The 17,085-nt window shown below is 39.3% G+C and overlaps 1 long non-coding RNA gene across 1 annotated transcript; it reads left to right on the forward strand.

Moving 5' to 3' along the window:
• Positions 1 to 217: 217 nt before the first annotated feature.
• On the forward strand, positions 218 to 16,558 carry LOC144339556 (uncharacterized). Its single transcript, XR_013414608.1, has 3 exons — positions 218 to 370; positions 13,998 to 14,182; positions 15,491 to 16,558. It is a non-coding gene; the product is annotated as an uncharacterized LOC144339556 (long non-coding RNA).
• Positions 16,559 to 17,085: the final 527 nt, after the last annotated feature.

The following is a 17,085-nucleotide window of genomic DNA, read 5'->3' on the forward strand; positions in this document are numbered from 1 at the left end:
TTTTATTTTTTATTTTTTTAATTTTTCAGGAGAGATAGGGTTTCACCGTGTTAGCCAGGATGGTCTGGATCTCCTCACCTCGTGATCCGCCCCCCTGGTGGGGGTTAGGGTTATCCAGTCAGTGGCGCCAGCGTGGGAACCCTCCAATCAGGCGGGCCGTTGGAGAGGAGGGGCGGGCATGGCTTCCAGCCTTTGGCCGGAACTTTGTCTCTTGCTCGCGCCGGAACTTGGGATCTATCTCATCTCCACTCTTCCACCTTCTCCACCTCGGGAGCTCCGGGCGACTCCTCACAGCCTCTGTTGCCCTGTGATCTGCTGTCCTTGGGGACGCATCGCTAAGATGCCAGGACCTCCTGGAAGCTGGGAAATGGTGAGTATGCGGGGTTCGGCGTCCCAAGAGGGGAGAGCAGGCTGTGAAACCGGCAGGATCGGCCTCCCCAAGGTCAGCTCCGAGTCTCGGGCGCAGCGTGTCCCTCAGTCCCCTGTGGCTGCAGGATGGTGGCTGGGCCAGCAGCGGGGGCCTCCGCATCCCGCCCGTGCCATCAGGGCCCGTCCCTGCGCGGAGTCCTGCTACCCGCCCAAAGCCCTGAGTGTTCCCCAGATCGTCCGGGGCGCCAGGTGGATCATCAGGGCAGAAACCCGAAACGGTGTGTGCGTGGGAGGAGCTGCGGCCCGTGGGGTCCCCAGTCTGTCTTGTGAAAAATTAAAGGGAGTCCATGTTAAAACGTTAACCAGTTTATTTGAGCAAACAGTGACTGGTGAAATGGAAAGCACCCACCCCACGCGAGGGGCATGAAGGAAATGTTTTTATAAGGTGCATGGGAAAGCAACCCAAGCTAAAAAATTGGTTAGAGTGGGCCGGGCGCCGTGGCTCACGCCTGTAATCCCAGCACTTCAGGAGGCAGAGGCAGGTGGATCACCTGAGGTCGGGAGTTGGAGACCAGCCTGACCAACATGGTGAAACCCTGTCTCTACTAAAAGTATGAAATCAGCCGGGTGTGGTGGTCATGCCTGTAATCCCAGCTACTCGAGAGGCTGAGGCAGGAGAATCGCTTGAATGCGGAAAGTGGAGGTTGCGGTGAGCCGAGATCACGCCATTGCACTCCAGCCTGGGCAACAAGAGCCAAACTCTATCTCAAAAAAAAAAAAAAAAAAAAAAAAAGGCTAAAATACATGAACTAAATGGTTGTCAACAGCTCCTGCAGCTGTATTACTGTTAACAGTTTTACTATTAGTACTTAGGACTTCAATTATATATAATCTATATGTAGAAATAAGCTTATTTTTTTTTTCCAATTTGAGTGTTTCTTTTGTATTTCTCAATTATTCTGTCCTGATTTGTATTACAATTTTGATCGGAAGTGATGAACGCAACTATCATTGTCTTGTTCCTGATCTTAGGGAGGAAGTTTTTAGTCTTTCACTATTGCATGTAATGGTAGTTTTGAGTTTTTTATATGTACTTTTTATTAATGTTGAGGAAGTTTTAGTCTCTATCTAGTTTACTAAGTGCTGTTATCATAAAGGTGTTTTGGATTATGTCAAATTTTTCTCTATCAATTGAAATGATCATGTTGTTTTCTAAAATTCCTTCTACTGAGTTGGTATATTGCATTGACTAACTGCAATTGTTAGAGTGAGAAACATTGGAGTTACAGCTTTTAATGTTTAAAACAATACATCAGTGAAGCCATCTGGTTCTGGACTTTTCTTGTTAGTATGTTTTCGATAACTTATGCAGTCTTTTGCTAGTTATAGGTTGTATTAGAGAAATAGAAGCAATAGAGTAAATATCTACATCTACGTCTGTATCTGTGTGTGTATTCATGTACGTATATATATGTGTGTTAATATATGGGACAGAGCCCTTTAGAGTTGCTATGGCAGTGTCTGTGCAGGGGCCCTTTCTCAGCCATCTCTGGGCTGATTTGGAGAACCCTCTGTTCTTCCACTCACCTCATTTCAATGCTGGCCTTTGTTGGCAGCAGCAAGCTTTTGCCCCTCGCCAGATGAAACAGTGTTACCCCATTAACATCCTTTTGCCAATCTCCTGTGTGGAGCTCTGCACAGACAGTAACTGGCAGCCAGATTTGGAAGCCTCAGAGCTATGGCTGGCCATCACTGCTGCTCCTTATACCCCATGCAACTTTCTGCTCCCCAGATGAGGCATAGGATTATGTCTACACAGACCTTCAGCCTTGGAAGGCACCAGATAACAGTCCCAGGACTCAGAACAATCATTGGGGTAGATGAGTACCACAGCAGCACTTGCCTCTCTACTTTGCCAGCCATAACCTGGTGTGTAAACATAATGAGCCACCAATATTCTAACATCCTAACAATGTGCTCCTGCTGAGAATGGGCCAGCCTTGTATGACATTCCCCTACACACACAGTTTGGCATTAAATATTTATCCTTTTGCATTTGGATTATTTTACATAGTAGAATGTCTTCAAGATTCATCCATATTGTAGCATGTATCAGCATTGCTTTTTTTTTTTTTTTTTTTTTTTTTTTTTTTTTTTGAGATGGAGCCTCTCTTTGTCACCCAGGCTGGAGTGCACAGCAATGCAATCATGACTCACTGCTGCCTCAAACTCCCCAGGCTCAAGTGATCCTTCTGAAGCAGATGGACCTCCCCTGTGGCTGGAACCACAGGCACTCACCATCAAGGCCAGCACATTTTTGTACATTTGTAGAGACAGCATTTTGCTATGTTGCTCAGGCTGGGCTCAAAGTCCCAGTCTCAAGAAATCCTCTCATCTTTGCCTCCCAAGTTCTGAGATTATAAGCATGAGCCATCATGCCCATCAGCACTGGATTCATTTTTAGGCTAAATAATATTCCTTTTTGTGTCCATACCACATTTTCTTTATCTATTTATCTCTTAGAAGATATCTGGATTTGTTTTTACATTTTGTACTGTAAATGATGCTACTATAAAAATTGGTGTGAAAGTATCAGTGCATAAGTGAATAAAATTTTAAAACCTACAGTTCTTAGATTGAATAACAGGGGCCAGACATGGTGGCTCCCACCCGTAATCCAAAACTTTGGGAGGCCGAGGCAGACAAATCACTTAAGCTCAGGAGTTTGAGACCAGCCTGGGCAACATGGCGAAACCCCGTCTCTACTAAAAATTTAAAAATTAGCTAGATGTGGTCTCCATCCTTGTAGCCCCAGCTATTGGGAAACTGAGGGACGAGAATCGCTTACACCCCAGAGGCAGAGGTTGCAGCTTAAGTCCTTGCATTTAATTATTTTGGGTACACTTGTAGTTGAAACATATGGAAGTGTTCCACCTGTTGCTGAAACGTGGTAATTCTATGTAGAACTTTCTGATGAACTGCCAAATTATTTGTCATAGTCGATAAACCATTTTATATTCTCAACAGCCATGCACCAGGGTTCCACTTCCCCCACATCCTAGCCAGTACTTGTTCTTTTTCATTTTTTGTTATTTTGGTTTTTATATAGCTGCCCTAATAGATTTAACTGGGTATCTCATTTTGGTTTTGATGTGCGTGTCCCTCATGACTGGTGATGCTGAGCATTTTTCTGTAAACTTATTGACCCAATATAGATTAAAGTCCTCTTCCTTTTTATAAATGCTGTTGTTGTTTTGTTCTGTTGTTGAGCCTTAGAAGTTCTTTATACATTCTGCCTATTATATTATACCTTATATACCTAGTCAGATACATGATTTGCAAATCTTTTCTCCCATTTGCTGGTTGTCATTTCACTCTGTCGTTCATGCTTTTCTTAACAAATTTTAGTAGAGGTGCTTTTTTTTAAAATCAAAAAACACAGCTGAGTGTTTTTCATATCAAAAAAACAAAAGTTTCATATTTTAATCAAGTCCAGTTTATCTGTTTTTTATTTTGTGGCCTATGCTTTTGGTGTAACCATCAAGAAACCATCACCAAATTTAATGTTACAAGATTTTTGCATATCCTTTTTCCTAAGAGTTTTTAAAGTTTAACTTTTTAAAACTTTTATATTAGGTTTGGGGTTACATGTGAAGGTTTGTTACAAGGTAAACATATGTCGCAGGGGTTCACTGTACAGATGATTTTATCACCCAGATATTAAGCCCAGTACCCAATAGCTATCTTTTTTCTTCCCTCCCTCCTCCCACCCTCTAATTTCAAATGGACCTGAATGTCTGTTGTTTTCCTCTTTGAGTTCCTAAGTTCTTATTTAGTTCCTACTTACAACTGAGAACATGTGGTATTTGGTTTTCTGTTCCTGTGTTAGTTTGCTAAGGATAATAGCCTCCAGCTACATCCATGTTGCCAAAAAAGACATAATCTCTTTATTTTATGACTGCATAGTATTCCATAATGTATATGTGGCACATTTTATCTAATCTGTTACTGATCGTATTTAGGTTGATTCCATGTCTGCTATTGTGAATAGGGCTGCAATGAACATTTGAATGTATGTGTCTTTATGGGAGAATAATTTCTATGTCTCTGGGAATATACACAGTAATGGGATTGCAAGCAGACCTATTGAATGGTAGTTCTGCTGTTAGCTCTTTGAGGAGTTGCCAAACTGCTTTCCATAATGGTTGAACTACACTCCCACCAACAGTGTATAAGTTCCCATTTCTCTACAACCTCACCAGCATTTATTGTTTGACTCTTTAACTATAGCCATTCTGACTAGTGTGAGATGGCATCTCATCGTGGTTTCTTTCTTGTTTTTTTTCTTTTTTGAGATGGAGTCTCACTCTGTCGCCAGGCTGGAGTGCAGTGGCACGATCTCAGCTCACTGCAGCCTCCTCTGCCTCCAGGGTTCAAGCAATTCTCATGTCTCAACCTCCTGAGTAGCTGGGACTACAGGCACGTGCCACCACACCCAGCTGATTATTTTGTATTTTAATAGAGACGGGATTTCACCATGTTGCCCAGGCCGGTCTTGAATTCCTGAGCTCAGGCAATCTACCCGTCTCGGCCTCCCAAAGTGCTGGGATTACAGGCATGAGCCACTGCACCCTGCCTTGGATTTTACATAGAATTTAAAGAGCTAATGATCCCCTTGAAGTTCTTTCATCACCTTCCCAGACATACAGGAAGCCTAGTTAAGAACGTCTGGGTTAGGGGTTCTGTGCGGTCTCTGAGTCAGGGTGTAAGAAATGGACAGGACCTCAGAGTTCAATGAATATAATCCTCATCAAGTCAGATTTTACAGATTCAGTCAATGAGGCCCAGAGAGTTTTCATGGCTGACTCATAGCATAGCTGGTGGAGACCTATATCTAGGTTTTCTGAATCCCAGTTGTCACACAGTGTTGTGTTAATATACTGTGTTTAAAAGAAATGTAAAGAAGGAGAGACTGGCTGGGGGCAAAAAAAGCAATAGTTATTCCTAGGATGTATGGGTTGACTATTAGTCGGCTTCGTTTTTTGTGATTAGTTTAGATTAGTTTTCTAGCTTCAACCCAAAGAGACCAAGCCTGAAGCTCCCTTGTAGCTCATTACTTTGGATCTGTGACTAAATCCTGATGGATTATCTGAGCAAGATCTGTGGAAAGGCAGACAGTGGGGCCTGGAGACATCATGAATTCTAAATGGCTGATGTCATTACAAAAACCATAAGCAAGAAAGAATCTACTGTTTCCAGGAAGTGGGGGGAAAGTTTTCTAAGGAGAAAGTATGAGTCTTGAAGACGGAGGGTAAGGGTTATGTAGCAAAGAAGAGGTTGTTGGGTGGTCCCTGTAGGCTGGGGGTGAGAGAGGGGTGCACAGCAGGCTGGGGTATGAGCGAGGCAAGCTCAGAGATCATTTTTGTTTTTGCTTTTTGACCAATGAAATGTTTAATTTTTTTAGTTTTAAAATTTTAAAATTTTATTTTTTTGATCAGTGCAATGAGGGGTGGTTTTGGGGATGTCTGGGAGCCATCTAAGAGGTTTATTAAGCTGGAGATTATCAAAGTAAGATTTTCATTTTAGATAGTTGCTTTTACATGGAAGATAGATCTAAGATACTTTATTCAGTTAAGTGTTAGAGTGCAGTTGTCCAGATTATGAATCATTCATTCATTGATCCAACTTTACAAAGCTCATAATATAAGCCAGGCACTGATCTAGACAAGAAAAGATGGTCTAAAGTAGCACAGTGACAATGGAGATGGAGTTATATAACCAACAATACATACTGAGGAGACAGATTTGAGAAATACTTAGGAGTTAAAAATCAGTAGGACCTGATGACTAATGAGGGCAGTGTGGAGTGGAGTTAAAATAATAAGGATATTGACAGATGCTTGAGGCAAATATGTCCAATATTTTAGAATTATACAATAAATTTAAAGGAATTTTCTATCAGGAGTCCCAGAAAGATTAAAACCCAAATGCTAATACATGAAGATCAAAACAGCCTTCATTTGCAACACCTTTGAATGAGGAGACTACTTTGGACTTTGTTATTTTATTTCTCCAAGGCAGAGATACAGACCTGCCCAAGGGAGGTAATTATATCATCTACCAAATTGTAAGTTTAACTGAGAGAGGTTGAAATAAAAAGTACAAAAGTCTTCCTGGGCCTCTCTCTCAACAGCCTCATGGTAAGCCATCCCTACCAGAATTCTAATTTTATCAAAATCGGGTTGCTCTCATGTAATTTTAGAATAAGCTTTTAAAAACTGAGAGCAGCAAGAACATCAAGTGAACACAGATGGGCTGAGGGGAAGAGTGAATTGGGTAAAGTTTATAAGAATAAAAAAGAAGAGGAGATTTTACTAATGCTACTTTCAAAGGCAAAAGAGCTAGTCAAAGCACTTCTTTTTTCTTTCTTAATTCCTTATCTACTACTACAAATAAAGAGCAAAATGGAAATAAACAAAATCAGGTATGTGCTGTAAATGCCTTTAAAGACACCTCCTTCATAGTTCACTGTGTTGTATACATCATAATGTCTTGCTGGGCAGGCTGCCCAGCTCACCTTCTAATCTCACAGTTCTGTGAAATGAAAAGCAAAATGTAATATTTACAATCCTGGGACTGAATCCCTGGCAAAATAGAAGGATTTGATTTTCTCATCTGCTCACAACTAGCTGGCTTAGTACCTAAGCAGGGTACCAGGGATCTGTTTCTATTTGTTGCCACAGGGCAGGGAACTAGAATCAGGCCCTGAATCTAAAGTCCTGACATGTCTCAGACAAACAAAAACTGACAGAATTCATCACCACTAGACCAGCTTTATAAGAAATGCCCAAGGGAGTCCCACCTCTGGAAGTGAAATGATAATTACTATCAAGAAAACACAAAACAGTATAAAACTCACTGGTAGAGCACACACAAAGGGAGAAAGAGAAAAGAATCAAACTTTATCACTACAGAAAGACCACCAAATTATAAGGATGAACAATAAGAGGGGAAGAAAGAAACAAAGGATATATTAAAAAAACAGAAAATAGTTAACAATATGACAGAAGTCCTCACCTATCAATAATAGTCTTGAATGTAAACTGATTAATTTTCCCCCCTTTAAATATATAGACTGGCTGAATGGATTAAAAAACATGGCCCAACTGTAGGTTGCCTACAAGAAATTCACTTCATCTGTAAAGACACACATAGACTGGAAAGGTGGGAAAAGATATTACATGCAAACAGAAACTAAAAGCAAACAGGGTAGCTGTACTCGTATCAGATAAAACAAACTTTAAGTCAAAAGTAATTTTAAAAAGACGAAGGCTGTTATATAATGAAAAAGGGATCAATTCAGCAAGAGGACGTAACAGTTCTAAATATATATGCACCCAACAGTAGAGCACCAAGATATATAATATAAACCAAATATTATTAGATCTAAAGGGAGACATAGATGCTAATACAATAGCTGGAGAATTCAACACCCCATTCTCAGCACTGAACAGATTGTCTAGATAGAAAACCAACAACAAAACACTAGATTTATACTACACTTTAGGCTGGACGCAGTTGCTTACACCTGTAGTCCCAGCACCTTGGAAGGCCGAGGCAGGCAGGTCCCTTGAATCCAAGAGTTTGAGACCAACCTGACCAACATGGTAAAACCCCCTCTCTACTAAAAATACAAAAATTAGCCCAGCGTGGTGGTACAATTGTTTTTGTAATTGTCTGTTGTTTTTCAATAACTAGTTCTCCGAAGCAGCGCTGAATGAATGCCTCAAGGGGCTCACACAACTTGTTCCGGGTCTTAGTGACCGTTGTCTGTGTCCATGTTCAATTGAGTTCAAATTTATATTTAATTTTTCCTCTACAATGTCCCACATTATCTTTATTCAACCTGTCATTGATGGGCATTTAGGTTGATTCCATGTCTTTACTATTGTGAATAGTGCTGCAATAAATATTTACATGCTTGTGTCTTTATGTAGAACAATTTATATACCTCTGGGTATATACCCAGTAATGAGATTGATGGGTCAAGTGATGGTTCTGCTTTTAGCTCTTTCGAGGAGTTACCATACTGCTTTCCACAATGGTAGGGCCAGTGTACACTCCAACATTGTATATGTTGTCTTTCTGCACAACCTTGCCAGCATCTGTTATTTTTTGACTTTTTAATAGTAGCCATTCTGACTGGTGTGAGATGGTGTCTCACTTTGCCTTTGATTTGCATTTCTCTAATGATCAGTGATATTGAGCTTTGTATTCTATGGTTGTTGGTCAAATGTATGTATTCTTTTGAAAAGTGTTCATGTCTTTTGCCCACCTTTTAAATTTTTTTTTATTTCCATAGGTTTTGGGGCAACAGGTGGTATTTGGTTACATTAGTAAGTTCTTTATTGGTGATTTGTAAAATTTTGGTACATCCATCACTTCATCAGTATACACTGAATCCAATTTGTAGCCTTTTATCCATCACCCCCTTTACCCCTTTCCCCGTGAGTGTCCAAAGTCCATTGTTATTCTTATGCCTTTGCATCCTTATAGCTTAGCCCCCTCTTATAAGTGAGAATATATGATGTTTGGTTTTCCATTCCTGAGTTACTTCACTTAAATTAATAGTCTTCAGTCCCATCCAGGTTGCTGCAATTGCCATTAATTCATTTCTTTTTATGGCTGAGTAGTACTCCATCCTACATATATACCACAGTTTCTTTATCCACTCATTGGTTGATGGGCATTTGGATTGGTTCTACATTTTTGCAGTTGCAAATTGTGCTGCTATAAATACATGTGTAAAAGTATCTTTTTTGAATAATAACTTCTTTTTTTCCTCTGGGTACATAGCCAGTAGTGGGATTGCAGGATCAAATGGCACTTCTACTTTTAGTTCTTTAAGGAATCTCCACACTGTTTTCCATAGTGGTTGTACTACTTTACATTTCCACTGGCAGTGTAGAAGTGTTCCCTTTTCACCACATTCACACCAACATCTATTATGTTTACATTTTTTTATTATGACCATTCTTGTGGGAGTAAGGTGGTATCGCATCGTGGTTGTAATTTACATTTCCCTGATTATTAGGGATGTTGAGCATTTTTTCATATGTCTGTTGGCCATTTGTATACCTTCTAAGAATTGTGTATGACCATACTGCCAAAAGCAATCTACACATTCAATGCAATTGCCATCAAAATACCACCATCATTCTTCACAGAACTACAAAAAACAGTTTTAAAATTCATATGGAACCATAAAAGAGCCCGCATGGCCAAAGCAATACTAAGAAAAAAGAACAAATCAGAAGGCATCACATTACCTCATTTCAAACAGACCATAGTCACCAAAACAGTATAGTTCTGGTATAAAAATAAGTACATAGACAAGTGGAACATAACAGAGAATGCAGAAATTAACCCAAATGTTTACAGCCATCTGATCTTTGACAGAGCAAACAAAAACAAAGTAGGGAAAGAACACCCTACTCAACAAATGGTGCTGGGATAATTGGCAAGACACATGTAGGAGAATGAAACTGGATCTTCATCTCTTACCCTATACAAAAATCAACACGAGATGGATCAAGGACTTAAATCTAAGACCTGAAACTATAAAAATTCTGGAAGATGACATCGAAAAAAAACCTTTAGACATTGGCTTAGGCAAGGATTTCATGACCAAGATTCCAAAAGCAAATGCAAGAAAAACAAAGATAAATAGGTGGAATTTAATTAAACTAAAGAGCTTTTTCATGACAAAAGGAACAGCAGAGTAAACAGACAATTCACAGAATGGGAGAAAAATCTTCACAACCTGTATATCTGACAAAGGACTAATATCCAGATTCTACAACGAGCTCAAACAAATTACCAAGAAAAAAACAAACAATCCCATCAAAAAGTAGACTAAGAACGTGAGTAGACAATTCTTTGACCACTTTTTAGGAGGGTTGTTTATTTTTCTCTTGTAAATTTATTTAAGTTCCTTGTGTTGAATATTAGACCTTTGTCAGATACATAGTTTGTAAACATGTTTTCTCAGTCTGCAGGTTGTCTCTTCACTCTATCGATAATTTCTTTTGCTGAGCAGAACTTTTAAGTTTAATTAGATGCCACTTGTCAATATTTGCACTTGTTATAATTGTTTCTGATGCCTTTATCATGAAATCTTTCCCTGCTTTTATGTCCAGGGTGGTATTGCCTAGGTTGTCTTCCAGGGTTTTTATAGTTTTGGGTTTTATGTTTAAGTTTTTAATCCATCTTGAGTTGGTTTTTGTATATGGTGTAAGGAAGAAGTCCAGCTTCAATCTTCTGCATATGGCTTGCCAGTTATCCCAGAACCATTTATGGAATAGGGAGACTTTTCCCCATTGCTTGTTTTTGCCAGCTTTGTCAAACATTACATGGTTGTAGGTGTGTGGTCTTATTTCTGGGCTCTCTACACTGTTCCATTGGTGTGTGTGTCTGTTTTTGTACCAGTACCATGCTGTTTGGGCTACTGTAGTGCTATAGTATGGTTTGAAGTCGGGTAATGTGATGCCTCAAGCTTTGTTCTTTTTGCTTAGGATTGCTTTGGCTACTTAGGTTCTTTCTTGGTTCTATATAAATTGTTAAATAGCTTTTTCTAATTCCGTGAAGCATGTCATTGGTAGTTTACTAGGAATAGCTTTGGGCAGCATGGCCATTTAAATGATATTAGTTCTTTCTCTCCATTAACATGGAATAATTTTTCATTTGTTTGTGTCTTCTCTGACTTCTTTGAGTAGTGTTTTGTAATTTTCATTGTAGAGATCTTTTACCTCCCTGGTTAGCTGTATTCCTAGGTATTTTATTCTTTTTGTGGAAATTGTGAATAAAATTGCCTCTCTGATTTGTCCCAGTTTGGCTCTTCTGGTGAATAGGAATGCTAGCAAATTTTGTGTACTGAAACCATGTGGAAGTTGTTATCAACTTAAGGAGCTTTTTGGGTCACAACTATAGGGTTTAAATAGAGAATTATGTGGTCTGCAAACAGAGGTAGTTAGACTTCTCTTTCTATTTAAATACCCTTTATTTATTTCTCTTGTCTGATTGCTCCAGCAAGGACTTCTAATACTATGTTGAATAAGAGTGGTGAGAGAGGGCATCCTTGTCTTGTGCTGGTTTCAAGGAGAATGCTTCCAGATTTTTCCCATTTGGTATAGTGTTGGCTGTGAGTTTGTCATAGGTGGCCTTTATTTGAGGTATGTTCCTTCAATACCTCATTTATTAAGAGTTTTTAACATGAAGCATTGTTCAATTTTTACTGAAAGCCTTTTCTGCATCTATTGAGACAATTGTGTGGTTCTTATCTTTCGTTTTATTTATGTTATGAATCACATTTTATTGATTTGCCCATGATGGACCAACCTTCCATTCAGGGAAGAAGCCTACTTCACTGTGGTCAATTACCCTTTTGATGTGCTGCTGGATTCGGTTTGCAGGGATTTTGTTGTGGGTTATGGAATGGATGTTCATCAAGGATACTGGCCTGAAGCTTTCTTTTTTTGTTGTGTCACAGCCAGGCTTTGGTATCAGGATGATGCTGGCCTCGTAGAACAAGTTGGGAAGAAGTCCCTCCTCCACTATTTCTTGAAATAGTTTTAGTAGGAATGGTACTAGGTCTTTGTACATCTGTTAAAATTTGACTGTTAATCTATGAGGTCCTGGGATTTTTTTTTTCTTGGTTGGTAGGCTGTTTTTTACTGATTCAATTTTTGGAGATCATTATTGGTCTGCTCAGGGACTGAATTTCTTCCTGCTTCAGTCTTGAGAGGGCGTATGTGTTCAGGAATGTATTCATCTCTTCGAGGGTTTCTAGTTTGTGTGTGTAGAGGTGTTCGTAATAGTTGTTGATTGTTATTTTTATTTCTGTGGGGTCAGTGGTAACATTCCCTTCATCATTTATAATTGCATTTATTTGAATCTTCTCTCTTCTTTATTAGTCTAGCTAGTGCCTATCTATCTTATTAATTTTTTCAAAAAACCTTGATTAAGTGATCATTTGAACAGTTTTTTATGTCTCAATTTCTTTCCATTCACCTCTGATTTTAGTTATTTCTTGTCTTCTGCAAGCTTTGTGGTTGATTTCTTCTTGCTTTTCTAATTCTTTCAGTTGTGATGTTAGGTTGTTAATATGAGATCTCTCTAACTTTTTTATGTGGGCATTACTTCTTATGCCCTACCCTAACTTTTCTCCTTCTCCTAGAAAACTCAGAACCATGCTTTGTAAACCAATTCAAACTTTCTCAGTGAATCATCCTGATCTCCCTGAGGCAAAGTTAGCAATTTTCCATTACATGTTTCTCTTTCTCTGTAATAATATCTAATGCAACAATGCAAGTGTTTCATTCCTTCATTCATGCGGGGAACTCCCTTTGGCTGAGACAAAGACTTAAAGCTTTGAAAGCTTTGTCCTTTCAACATTAATAAAGATCTATTTAGAAAGTCTCCATTTTTACAGAAAAGATATATAAATACCAATGAAAATAATGATAAAATTATTATTTTAATTTGAAATGAAAATAAATATAAAATTATATGACATACAATTATATTGTGGAAAGATTGAATAAATAAGTGAAGTAAGCTCTAAGAGAAAAAAGATGTTATAAAATGAGACATAAATGAAAAACCTGGGCTGGTATAGCAAAATTCATGTACCAGTAAAGTACGTACCAGGAAAACTGCAAACAGAGTGGGACCTGACCAAAAACTTTAAGGAAAGGTCAGATCTTTCTATGGAGATTGGAAGGGGAGAAAAGGAGAGGCCAGAAAATACAAATTGTTTGATCTATACCTTTAAAAGAGATTAAAGTGGACTCAGGAAAACGTGGTCTGCTTTAGGAGAAGGACACATGTTCCATGCTGGCCAAAGCTCAGATCATCCCTACCTTCTCCAGGAGGAAAGGGGAGGCAAAGGAGCAGGCAGATGGCAGCAAGGCCAGGTCAGCACAGGGCACTGAGGCCAAGCCAGGTGGGCTCCATTGTACAGGTAATGAAGAGCCACTGCAGGGTGGGTTTTATTCATTAGTTTGTTTTGTTTTCTTTATTAACTAAGACACGTGATCAAAGTTGACCTTTGTAAGTATTGCTGCAGCTGAACATAGGATGGATAAAACCAGTGTTTTAAAAACTAGTGTTTTATAATTATGTTGTATAGAACACTAGCCCCAGTGATATATTAGTGGAACACACAGGCGTGCGTGCACACACGCACACACTCACACCGAGCCCAGATTATTCTGGCAAATGCTGGGTTAAGCAAACTAAAAGAAACATCTTTAGTGCTGGACATCTCAGAACCAGGAATGTGGCTATATGACTGGTAAAACAGCAAGGTTAAGACAGAGCATGTGATATGTTTTCCAGAAATGTTGAAACACTTTCCTTTCCTTGGCTTCAGTGTCACCATCTTTCTCCTCGTTCTCCATCAACCTCTTTGGCTGCTACTTCTTGGTTTCCTTCTTGACAGTCTGCTGCTGCTCAGCCATTCTCTTTTCATTTCCCATGGATTTCTCAAGAGTGTTTCTATTCCTGCAGATCTTTCCTTGTTTTTCCTGACACCTCTCCTTGTCTGACCCTCCCCCGTTCTAACTTAGGTGTTCCATCTGTGTGCGCTTTTGGCATCCTGGGATGCTCCCAGCGTGTTCCCTGCCATACTCCATCAGATTTTCTCCCCCAGACTCTGCGAGGGCAGCAGCCTTGTCTCCACTGTTGCTTCAGTACTCAGCACATGACACAGAAGCTGACTCCAAAACATTTACTGGGCCAACTGAGACTAAAGGTATGTTCCCCCAGATCTTAAAAAGTTACAATAATAAATGCAGCATAATAGTCAAAAAAAGTCTCTTCAGTCAGGAGTTCCCTCTATATGCACAACAGTTTGAAGTCACTATTAGGCAAAGTTAAACAGAAACTGTCATAGAGTTCCCTAAGATAAACTTTTTTCTTTCATCTTCAATTCATCATGTGAGATAATCAAGACCACGTGTTATTGTAAATATTTCTAGCTAACAACATAACAATCTGATTTTTATTGTTTGAAATAACCGCAATATAAATCAGCTAACTAAAACTTGTATAAATAATTCTTTCAAATAAAATTCTGCCTAAATTTTACATTATTCATATGGTCAAATGATAATGAGCTCATAGGCTTTTCCAGTACCTCAGTCAAAACATTGTACCGATTCCAGCTGTGAGAATAGTATCTGAGAGTTATGTTACAGATGGGGAAAGGTGCTTACATGACACTGGCCTTTGTACTACTCTGCCCTTTTGGTTCAGGAAAAAGCTGCTCCCTTAAAATTGTAAAATCTCTTCTGTCAGGTCTGAAGGGTGGGTTGGAAGCACAGTTTTTTACATTTTAGCCACAGATGCTTTATTCCTTGCTTAAAGCAGTGAATAGATAAAGGCCACCACAAGAGCCTCTACTGTTTCTTCAGAAGCAGCGTGCCTGAGAGCGTCTTCCTGAAACACTCCCTTATCTGTGCCCAAAATCACCTTAGGTAGGAAAGTCAAAACTCAGCAGGCGGAGGAGATCCAAGGGGATCACTGAGCTCTGAGGCTTATGAGAGAAGAGAGAGGTCTAAGACTTTTCGTGTATAAATTTATGGGTGACAAGTGCAATTTTGCTGTAAGCATGGATTGCACAGTGGCGAAGTCAGGGCTTTTAGGGTATCCATCACCAAAATAACGCACGTTGTACCCATGAAGTAATTTCTCACTGTTCACCCCTTCCATCCCCTCACCCTGCTGAGTCTCCATTATCATTCCACTCTCTACATCAATACCTACACATCTTTTAGCACCCACTTACGAGTGATAAAATATAATGTTTACTCTGTGTCTGGCTTGTTTCACTTAAAATAATGGCCTCCAGTTCCATCCATATGTCTCCAAAAGTTATGATTTTATTCCTTTTTATGCCTGAATAGTATTTCATAGTGTATATTTTCTACATTTTCTTTCTACAATCATCTGTTGATGGACATTTAGGTTGATTTATATCTGTGCTACTGTGAATAGTGTTGCAACAAACATACAAGTACAGGCATCTTTCTGATACATTGATTTCTTTTCCTTTGTGTAGATACCCAGTGGTGGAGTTACTGGATCAGACAGAGCCAATTGATAATCAGTAATGGTGGCCAATAATCAGCTAGAAATAAAGTACTTAGCAGGGCCTGAAAATGCCAAAACTCTGAGACCACTGACTTTCAAAAACTTCAACAGCCCTGAGTGAAACGTCCAAGCACATTTATCCATTATTCAAAGACCCTTTATTACCTATCCTCTGTGCATCTCAGAAATATCTTTTTACCACACTGTCTATATGCTGCATTAGCCATTTATATGAAACTCCAAGGAATCTTATACTATATATTCAATCATGTATCCCTAGTACCTAGCACAGTCCTGGCATATAGTTTGTTACTAAACATTTGAACATTTGCAGAATGAAGTAATTATCCTGTATCCAGGTTCCAAGTTTTAAGGTGATTTCTCACTAAAAATAAAGTATTACAGTTCACAAATAATCTACTTCCTTTTTTACAAATGGGATTGATTTCAATCTTATCCCCTAATAACATTATTTTCATTTACTTCCATCTAAATAATTGTCCTAAAAGAGCAATAAGAAAGAGACATGCATCGCTCACCTGAGCTTCATCTGTTAGGTATGTCAGGGAAGATAAGCAGGGTGAGAGTGGCCTCAACAAAGGACCCCAGATCTCTGGCTTTGACCCCAGATCTCTGGCTTCCCTGTCTGGCAAGTACACCTCTGTGAACAAGTCTTCAGAGCCAGATGATCAGAATGCCCCAAGCAGTCCACCAGGGAAACCTGGGCCCAGTGTACATCAATGCAGAGCATCAAGCACAGCATAACAGGTATACAGTTGCTTATTCCTGTTCAGAGATAACTGCATCCCACACACTGTAAAATGAAGAAATGCAGAGAAGCAGATGTAACTGAAGAAGACAACAGGAGCAACAAGGAGGGATAACAATGACCTAGGAGCGCACCATGCCAGAGACACCTGGACCCTGCACTAGGCCCAGTGCCCATTATATTCTTGGGACCCAGTGCTTTGCCTCTCCATCACTTGGCATACTTGGCATTTTTTGTTGCTTAAAATAATGTTTTTGGTGTTCACCTTTCCTAGGAGATAGGCAGATCCTGTGACACCATAGCTTCTGGCACACAGTAGGTGCATCACAAACATCTGCTGAGTTCACACACTCTTGCCTTCTCCAACCTTCTTGCCAAGTCTTCAGTGAAAAGGAATTGCTGATTGAGCAAGAATTAAACTTCTACAGACTCCTGGATCCACTGAAGTTTGAGACAAGGTGAGATTTGTTTATTGCCATATTCCTAGCTCATAGTATACTGTAGTCACTTAATAAATGTTTGTTGAATAAGTGAGTGAATTGATTCATACATCTTTCTTAGCTATATGTTTTCTGAGTAAAGTTGATAAATTTAATAGTTTACTTCTGGTGTAATTCTACTTTACTTATTCAACAAACGTGACAATTCAACTAGGTGACAGGCACACCGTTGCTGAAGAAAAAGAGGTATAAGATACAATTTCTGTCTACATGAAAGTAGAAACATATGAACAAATTATAACAATAAATTAGCTAAATTCAAAATCGGAGAGGTTTGTTTCTATTGTAAACAGC

Source organism: Macaca mulatta, chromosome 2 (assembly GCF_049350105.2).
Source record: "Macaca mulatta isolate MMU2019108-1 chromosome 2, T2T-MMU8v2.0, whole genome shotgun sequence".
NCBI lineage: Eukaryota > Metazoa > Chordata > Mammalia > Primates > Cercopithecidae > Macaca > Macaca mulatta.